Below are 8,609 nucleotides of genomic sequence, written 5' to 3' on the forward strand. Positions count from 1 at the left end.
TCCCATCACCTTTGACCAAACTGTGAAAGCACACATCCTGTCGTCATCCACAGACCAATCTTATCTGATTTATTTTGGTTCTATACCTTTTCAGCTCACTTTCCCTACTTAGAGTACCTATCACAATCTCTTTTCTTCTTTAATAAACCATTAGGAAGTGTGTGTCTAGTTTCGTCGCCCTATAAGCTTTATAGGGCATGCTAACCACATGATGAACAGGTAAACAGACTGAAAACAGGATTCACAGTTTAATGTACAGTTTCATTGTTCAGCTTAGAAAGGGTACAAGCCCTGTCCATGAACCTGCAGATACGAATTCAGAACAGCATGGGGGCCATGTGAAAGCAGAAGCAGGTCCACAGTCTTAATGTTCAGGCAGAGAAACTATTCAGACAAAAGATGCAGAAAAGTCAAATCAAATAAAAACACTGTGTAACCGCTGCCTATGCTCAAGCACAGGTGAGAAGGGACCCATTCAGTTGCATTTTCAAAGGTAAAATTAACCTGACTGGAAGGCAAAAGGCCTGGGAATCTCCACTGGCTCACTTATTGGGCGAAGTCGGGGTATATGGATTCCTTCACGCGACAGGTAGTATTGCAATGGGTTTACCCACAGGACTTCTTTGATAATCTCGGGGATTCTGTCAGATTCTGGAAGGCGGTGGTCTGAGAACCAGGTGAAGAAGCTGCAGATAAGGTCTTGGTTTCTGCGAGTAAAGAACTGGGGCTCATACCTTCTCCGCCATATGATTGGAGTGGAAAGAGACACCACTCGACCAGATGATCTCACTTCATATTCCTTGACAATCAGCTTGTTTCTGAAGTAGGGGTTTCTTTGAAAAAAAAAAAAAAACTTGAATTTGCAGCCTGTCTTCGGATGTCTCAGTTCCTTCACCCCCAGATTGGTTATGGACCTTAACATCTCTGCTTCCTGACCCCTAATCATGGCGGATAACTGAGGGTGGTTCCTGAAGGCAGTCATCCAGAAGTCTGGGATATTCTGAATGTTATAGTTCCTTCATTCCAGAGAGTGTCGCTGCATCTGCCCAAACTTCTGCTCCAGATGTTGGAAGGCCCTGTCAACCTGAGCATTCAGTGTCCAGTTCTACCTGGATGTCCTACAGTGGGTTCGTGTGAAGATCTATGCTTATGTGCCAAGGCCCTGCCTTCTCCTGCGACTCCCTCACTACTCCTGTAGCCTCTTACATGTCAAGTTCTTCACCCGCAGGCTTCAGTTCCACCTTCATCACCTCCTCACTCCTTTGCATTGCCACTTCTGACTTCTCTTCTGATGCTACCGCGATGGTGTCCCGTTCAATCTTCATATCGTGGGCCTCGGCTTCCTCTCCCCAACTTTCTAGGGCCTTCTCCGCATTATTCATTATTAAAAACGCTGCTTCAGCGAGACCCTTGACATCAGACAGAATCTGTCCCTGCCTTGCTGAGGCCACTGGCATCTGGGGGTCAAGGCCCAAGACGCTCCAGGGCTCTGGGCTCCCCATGATCCCTGCGAGACCCTCACCTGTTACCACCTTCTCGCCTAGCAGCAGAAGCTGACCTGAGGTTGCCATGACAGTGTCTGCATCACAGAGGGCACGGCTGACATGGACAGAGGTCCCCTCGTCCTGCTCCGGGCTTGTTATGACAGGTCTGGTCGCACAGAGGTCAGTTTAGTCACACTCACCACCTTTATATGTTCACAGTCATCTCTAACTGGAGAGTAGGGACCCAGACCTGTGAGGAGCACTCCCAGATCTCCAGAACCCGACAGTGATCTGGGAGTGGATGGGGGTGGTGGTCCACCATCATCAGATTCAAGCCACCTCACTGTGTATACCAAGTGTGGGAGGAGCCTAGGCCGAGTTGTGGCTCCTGTTGAATCTGAGTAGAATCTTGGATGGCTATTTTCTTGTTATTCGGTTCCTTCAATAACTTAATGGCATCAAACAGCCTCTCAGAGACCAGTAAAGTGAGCACTTTTATACCCCATGTGGCTTTCGCAGGCCCATCACTCCAGCCCCTTTGAGACACTGGGGCAGATCCCAGTTGTCTCATATCCACAGGGCAGAGCCAGCTCTCAGTGTGAAAGGATTGCTCTTCCTTTTCTACTAAAGACCCCCGGAGGGTATCTTCCACCTGAGGAGACCCCTCCCAAGGAGCAGCGAGACCACAATTCGGATGCAAACAGCAAGAGGTTTATTTAGATACACAGGTACCTGTGGGCACACAGTCTCTAGGAGGACTTGTGCGCTGGACAAAGGGGCAGTCCCCTTTTTATAGGGCTTGGGGGGCAGAAGCAAGGTACAGAAGCAGAAGCATAGCAACAGGGTTCTAATTGGTTAGTTTAAATGTAGCCAGGGAGTGAGCCCAAGGACATGGCTCCAAGGAAACAGCTCCAGGTACCAGCCGGGACTGCGGCTCCTGAGAATAGTTGCCTTGTGCTTATCTAAGTGTGGGAACTGTGGCAGAAATATGGCCCCAAGAACACAACTCCTGGTACCAGTCGGGGGCTGCAGCTTATCTGAAAGCTGGGCTTGTCTGAGTGTCTCAGTTTCTTTGTCTATTGCAAGCTGGCTGCCCACCGGTATCTTGCTTGTCCACCTGGGACCCTGACCTGGCCGGCCCCGTGTGTGCGCAGCCTTACAGAAGTGGCATTTATTGTTGCTAAGCGGGGGTCTTTCAATACTTTGTTCCCAACTGAGAATGCAGAGTCAGGGGAATGGCCCTGAGGGAATTTTGCTGTCCATCCCAACCCTCCAAAGGTCTGAGATTCGACCCATGGGCAGCCAGGCCTGGACCAATTAAGTTTATCCCCCACCCACCCTCTGACTCCTTCTAAGATGCTGGAGGAGTTGGTGGCTAGAGAAGTCTTTGTGTGAGATCTCTTCTCTGCAGACTGTAAGTCTAACTTAGGAGCCTTGGGCTTTGGAGCACTCAGGGACCCCTCTGTGCAGAGAAGAGAACACCAATTGTGTTGGCCTGGGAGGTTCTGTTCTGGGCAGTACCAGGAGATGCTTGTTGGAAGAGTCTCTTGGGGGACTCAGAAGCACTTCCCTGGAACAGGGCTCTGAGAATTTTGAGAATATTCAGGGAATTTAACTGATTTAGGGCTCACTTACCCTAGGCTAAGGAGGTGTAGGTGCTGTGCTGATTTGAGCTGGTAAAGCATGACCTTCCCTGTGGATGGTTTGTTGGGCTCTCCAAACGTAACGAGTAAGAACTTTTATTATTACAAATATTTCTGTCAGACAACCGAAAGCCCCAAAACTGCTGCATTTAATGTGCATTGGCAAGTTCTCACAAAATTTCCGGCTTTTCTTTCTCTTATTTTGTGTTCTGTTTTTGTTTATTCTTCAGAGTCATGGTATCTGTGTGTAGTTCTGGCTGTCCAGGAACACACTTTGTAGAGCAAGGTAATATAAAACTCATAGAAATTGCAGGTCCACCAAGGGCTCAGAATGAATCTGAGAAGACACAGCCTGAGTCTGCCATAATCCCAATGGGGTTCAAAACAGGAGGGGCTGGCAGGGTACCACCCAGGACTAGTGCCTTGATAGTCTCCTTGCTGTGATTCCTGACACCCAAGCAGGCAGCATACTCCTCCTGGCTTCTCCTGACTAGCTCACATTCCCTAACATCCTGGGAGATCAGCCAGGGTGAAAGGTTAAAAGACACCTGGCCTTCTGGTCTCTGCCCTGTCCAGGGATTTGCTGGAGGAACACAGATGCTTATCGAATTAGCAGATGCACAGTCTAGGATCTTAGAGGTCTGGAAGACCCTTGTATCTCTCTGTGTATCCCTTGCCTTATCTCTCTCTCCTCCCACTTTGTGTGTCTGTGAGTCTCTTTAATTTGTGTCTGTCCCAGGGTTAGGAACCTAGGCCCCGAGGGCCTAGAAGCAGGTCCAGCAAGGTCTCAGAGTGTAGCAGTTCCTGTTTCCTTGAGGTCAGTGTTGTCTGGGAAGGACAGGTTTGGATGTAGAGGCAACCCTTAAGGCTATATCTCCAGGGAGTAGCTAGGCTGAGTAAGGGTGTAGAAAGGTCCCAGGTGGCATACAGAGGAATCATTCCCTCTTGGCCTTGTGTATTGGTGGATGGGACAATTGCTTAACAACATTATGCAAGGTGGCAGGACAGGTTCTGTTTTGGGGTTCCAGGCTTTGCAACTCTGAGACCTCAGAGCAGGCCTGCCTGGATAGAGCTCTTTTGGTTGCATCAGAACAGATGCCTCCAGGCAGCTTGTTCAGGACAGATAATTGGAAAGCACTGGCAGGCTTGTGTCTTGGAGGCACTTAGAGGGCTCTACCTCCACCAGCTGTGACATAAAACCTAGGCTGTGCATGGGGTGGGGAGGTTGTGGACCTCTGCAGACTCTCAGTGCCCCTCAATGAATACTTCTCCTGGATAGTTAGACTTTCCAAAGGAATGTGGTTACATCATCTGGTACCCAGAGATTGCCATCTGCCCTGGAAACTGTGGCTGTTGCTGTATATATTGGTGAACTAGAGGCAGAAAGAGGAGGAGCATAGGTAGGTGTGTGTGTGTGTGTGTGTGTGTGTGTGTGTGTGTGTGTGTGTGTTTAGAGAGGACAGAGAATGAAGGGTCCATCTCTATTGGTGACTTGGGGATTTAGGAGAGGCACAGAGAGCAAAGTGTCCCCAGAATGCTGCCTGGTGGTTGCTGAAGGTGTGGGGTGAGGTGGTGGAGGGGTGGAGGGTTAGTGAGAGGAGAGAGATTGTGAGGGAGCTGGAATTAGCTCCTAATGGTTGCCTGGCTGCTCACTGCCTGGGGATGCTTAGTAGTTTCTTAGAATTGGGACCCCAAGGCCAGGGCCTGGTAGTCAAGGGGGCAGGTTGTGGTAGAATATTCCATTCTTCTTTGGACATGTCCTTATCTTCAGTGCAGGGTAGTAGGCAGCCTGCCGTGGAGATGGTGCATGTGTGAGGCCTGAATCCTCTGTGGCATCAGATCTGGAGGGATGACCAGATGACTTTGTGGGACAGGTTCTGACATAAGTCATATTGAGTACTACCTGATATACCGACCTGTGTTTTCCAGGTAAGAAGATGAAGGGTTTGGGAACATGTCATCTTTAGCTCTTCTGGACAGATATGTCCCTGCCAAACTCAACCCCACCTCACCCCCTTTCTATATTCAGGGTTATCTCTAGCCAGAGAGTAGGGACCCAGACTTGTGACGAGTACTCCCAAATCTCCGTAATCCCTCAATTATTTGGGGGTGGATGGGGTTTGGTGGTCCACCATCATAGATTCAAGCTACTTCCTGTGTGTACCAAGTGTGGGAGGAGCCTAGGACAAGATGTTCCTGCTGGTGAAGTAGAAACAGCCTGAGTCTGCCACAATCCCAAAGGGGTTCAAAACAGGCTGGGCTGGCAGGGAAAACCCCAGGACTGGTGTCTTGATATTCTTTTGGCTCTCATTCCTGACACCCAAGCAGGCAGCATACTCCTCCTGACTTCTCCTGACTAGTTCACATTCCCTAACATCCTGGGAGATCAGCCAGGGTGAAAGGTCAAAAGACACCTGGTCATCTTGTTTCTGCCCTTTCCAGGGATTTCCTGAAGTAACAGAGATGCTTGTGGAATTAGCAGATGTACAGTCTAGAATCTTAGGGGAACAGAAGACCATTTTATCTCTCTGTCTATCCCTTGCCTTATCTGTTAACCCCAACCCGCCACTCGGTTTGTCTGTTAGTCTCTTTGCTCTGTGTCTGACACCTGGTTAGGTTCCTAGGCCACGAGGGCATAGAAGCAGGTCCAGCCAGGGCTCAGAGTGTAGCAGTTCTTATTTCTTTGAGGTCAGGGTTTTCTCGGAAGACAGGTTTGGATGTAGAGGCAACCTTTAGGGTATATCCCCAGGGAGTAGCTAGGCTGAGTAAGGGTTTACAAAGGTCCCAGGTGGCTTGCAGAGGGCAATGTATATCAACTAATAGGTACAGTAAATATCTTCAACAAAATTGTAGAAGAAAACTTCCCTACCCTTAAGAATGAGATTACCATGAGCATAAAACAAACTTGCCGAAGTTCAAATAGATTGGACCAGAAAGAAATTCCTCCAGACACATTATAGTCAAAATGCCAAATGCCGAAAGCAATGAAAAATTACTAAAAGCAGTAAAAGAAAAAGGTTATGTAACATGTAATGGCAGACCAATCAGAATCACACCAGATTTCTCAACAGAAATTATGAAAGCTAGGAGAGCCTGGACAGATATCATGCTTACACTAAGAGAGCACAGATGCCACCCCAAGCTGCTATACCCAGCAAAACTCTCAATCACCAAAGAGGGAGAGAATAAGAAAATCCAAGACAAAAATAAATTTAAACAATATCTGACCACAAACCCAGCACTACAACAAATTATATGTGGAAAACACAATACATCCAGGGGAACTACATCCTGATAAATACAGGAAAACTCCTAAGCAATAAAACCAGAAGGAGAAAGAGACATAGGCACAATTCCACCTCCAACAGCAAAAGTAGCAAGAAACTGCAACCACTAATCCTTGATTTCTGTTAACATAAATGGACTCAATTCCCCAATATAAAGATATAGCCTATCAGACTGGATACATAAACAAAACCCAGCATTTTTCAGCATACTGGAAACTCATCTCAGAGACAAAGACAGGCACTATCTCAGAGTCAATGGTTGGGGAAAAAGTTTCTATACAAATGGGCCCAAAAAGCAAGCTGGAGTGGCCATTGTAATATCGAATAAAGTCGATTTTCAACCAAAAGTTATCAAAAAAGATAAGCAAGGACATTTTTACCCATTAAAGGGGAATTTGTCAGGAGGAATTCTCAATCCTTAACAAATATGCTCCAAATGCAAAAGCACTGATATTCATAGAAGAAACCCTACTAAAGCTCAAAAAAAGTTCATTGTGCCCCACACGATAATAGTGGGAGAACTCAATACTCCACTCCCACCAATGAACAGATCCTGGTAAGAAAACTGAACAAGGACACTCTAAAACTAACAGAGGTTATTAACAAACTGGAATTAATAGATATCTATATAACATATCATAGTAAAACAAAAGAACACTTTCTTCTCAGCGCCACACGGCATCTTCTCGAAAATTGACTACATAATTGGTAACAAAACAAGCCTCAATAGATAAAGGAAGATTGAAATACTCCCATGCATCATTTCAGATCAACATGGTCTAAGACACTCCAATATACAACAAAGACACATGCACTACAATGTTCATAGCAGCTCTATTTATAATAGCCAGAAGCTGGAAAGAACACAGATGTCCTTCAGTAGATCAATGGATACAAAAATTGTGGTACATTTACACAATGGATTACTACTCAGCTATCAGAAATAATAACCTTATGAAATTCTTAAGAAAAATAGATACATCTAAAGAATATCATATTGAGTGAGATAACTTAGTCACAAAAGAGCAGACATAATATGCAGTCACTGACAGTGGGATGCTAACCACAGAGTCTCGGGCTGCCCCTGAAACAACTCTCAGATTGTGTGAAGTTCAAAAAAAAACAAAAACAAACAAACAAACAAACAAAAAACAAAATACCATTAGGTTTACTCCTTACACACCAAGAAAACTTTGACTAATTCCAGGCTACATCCTGTTTTACATGTACTTTATGTTCATTGTAACTAGTAAGATCTTAATGCACACTATCAAACCTTAAAAAAAGCAAAGCAATGACACAAATGTATTCCTATGTTTTATGCAAAAATGCTTAAAATCTGTACATTTATCTTTGTTTTTGTAAGATAATGTTCTTCAATGAAAAAATTATAAAAAAAAATTGTTCTAATGAGATATGCTGCACACCTCTTCTGGTGTGTAGGCATACATGCAGGCAGAACACTATACTCAATAAATATATCTTGTTTTAAAAGAAAAAAGAAAACAAAGTTTTAAACTAGGGGGCAGGAAAAAATGTTATGGAACAATTTGAGTTTGGCTGAAATGTGTTTAGAAATATTTGGAAGGCAGAGTTGGGAATAGAGCTCAGTGATAAGTATGGACTCAGTCTCAGTCATCAGCACCACAGAGAAAGACATGTAACACATTGAATTAGACTTTCCACATCATGGAAAAAGTACTGTTTCCATAATTATGAAAGAGGTAGACTATTTTACTGTAAAGATAGTCTTATTGTATTATTCCACTGTGTGTGTGGGGGGGGTGTGTCTCACAGATGCACACAGAACAAGAAAACCAGCTCTTTCTGTCTTCCTCTGAAGCTGTACCTGCTTCGGTGTGGCAGTGGTGACTGGTGTGCTTCCTATCAGGAAATGCACACCTGTCTAATTCCACCATTTTTGTAAGAAACTGGAGTGTGGTTCAAAATTAGATAGACTAGCTTTCCACTGAATCCATATTCTATTTTTCTTCTTCATTTTGGTTTTGTTTGAGCAAGGGTCTCAGTCTGTAAACCAAGCAGGCTTTGAAAGGCAATCCTCCTGCATTAATCTAAGTGCAGGGATTATTAGTGTGTACCCACAAGCCTGACTATTTTGAATTGTTTTTGAGACAGGAGCTCATTTTGTGTCTAGCAAAAAATTTCAACTTTTGATGACACAGCCTTAAAACTTG

General features: G+C 45.2%; 1 pseudogene across 1 annotated transcript; it reads right to left on the reverse strand.

The window, feature by feature from the left end:
* Positions 1–499: 499 nt before the first annotated feature.
* On the reverse strand, positions 500–8,333 carry LOC308415105 (testis-specific Y-encoded-like protein 1; annotated as a pseudogene). The gene is made up of 3 exons: positions 8,264–8,333; positions 2,823–2,946; positions 500–1,650 (listed from the first exon to the last, which is right to left on the reverse strand). The product of its transcript is annotated as a testis-specific Y-encoded-like protein 1 (transcript).
* Positions 8,334–8,609: the final 276 nt, after the last annotated feature.

Source organism: Micromys minutus, assembly GCF_963924665.1.
Source record: "Micromys minutus genome assembly, chromosome: X".
NCBI classification, from domain to species: domain Eukaryota; kingdom Metazoa; phylum Chordata; class Mammalia; order Rodentia; family Muridae; genus Micromys; species Micromys minutus.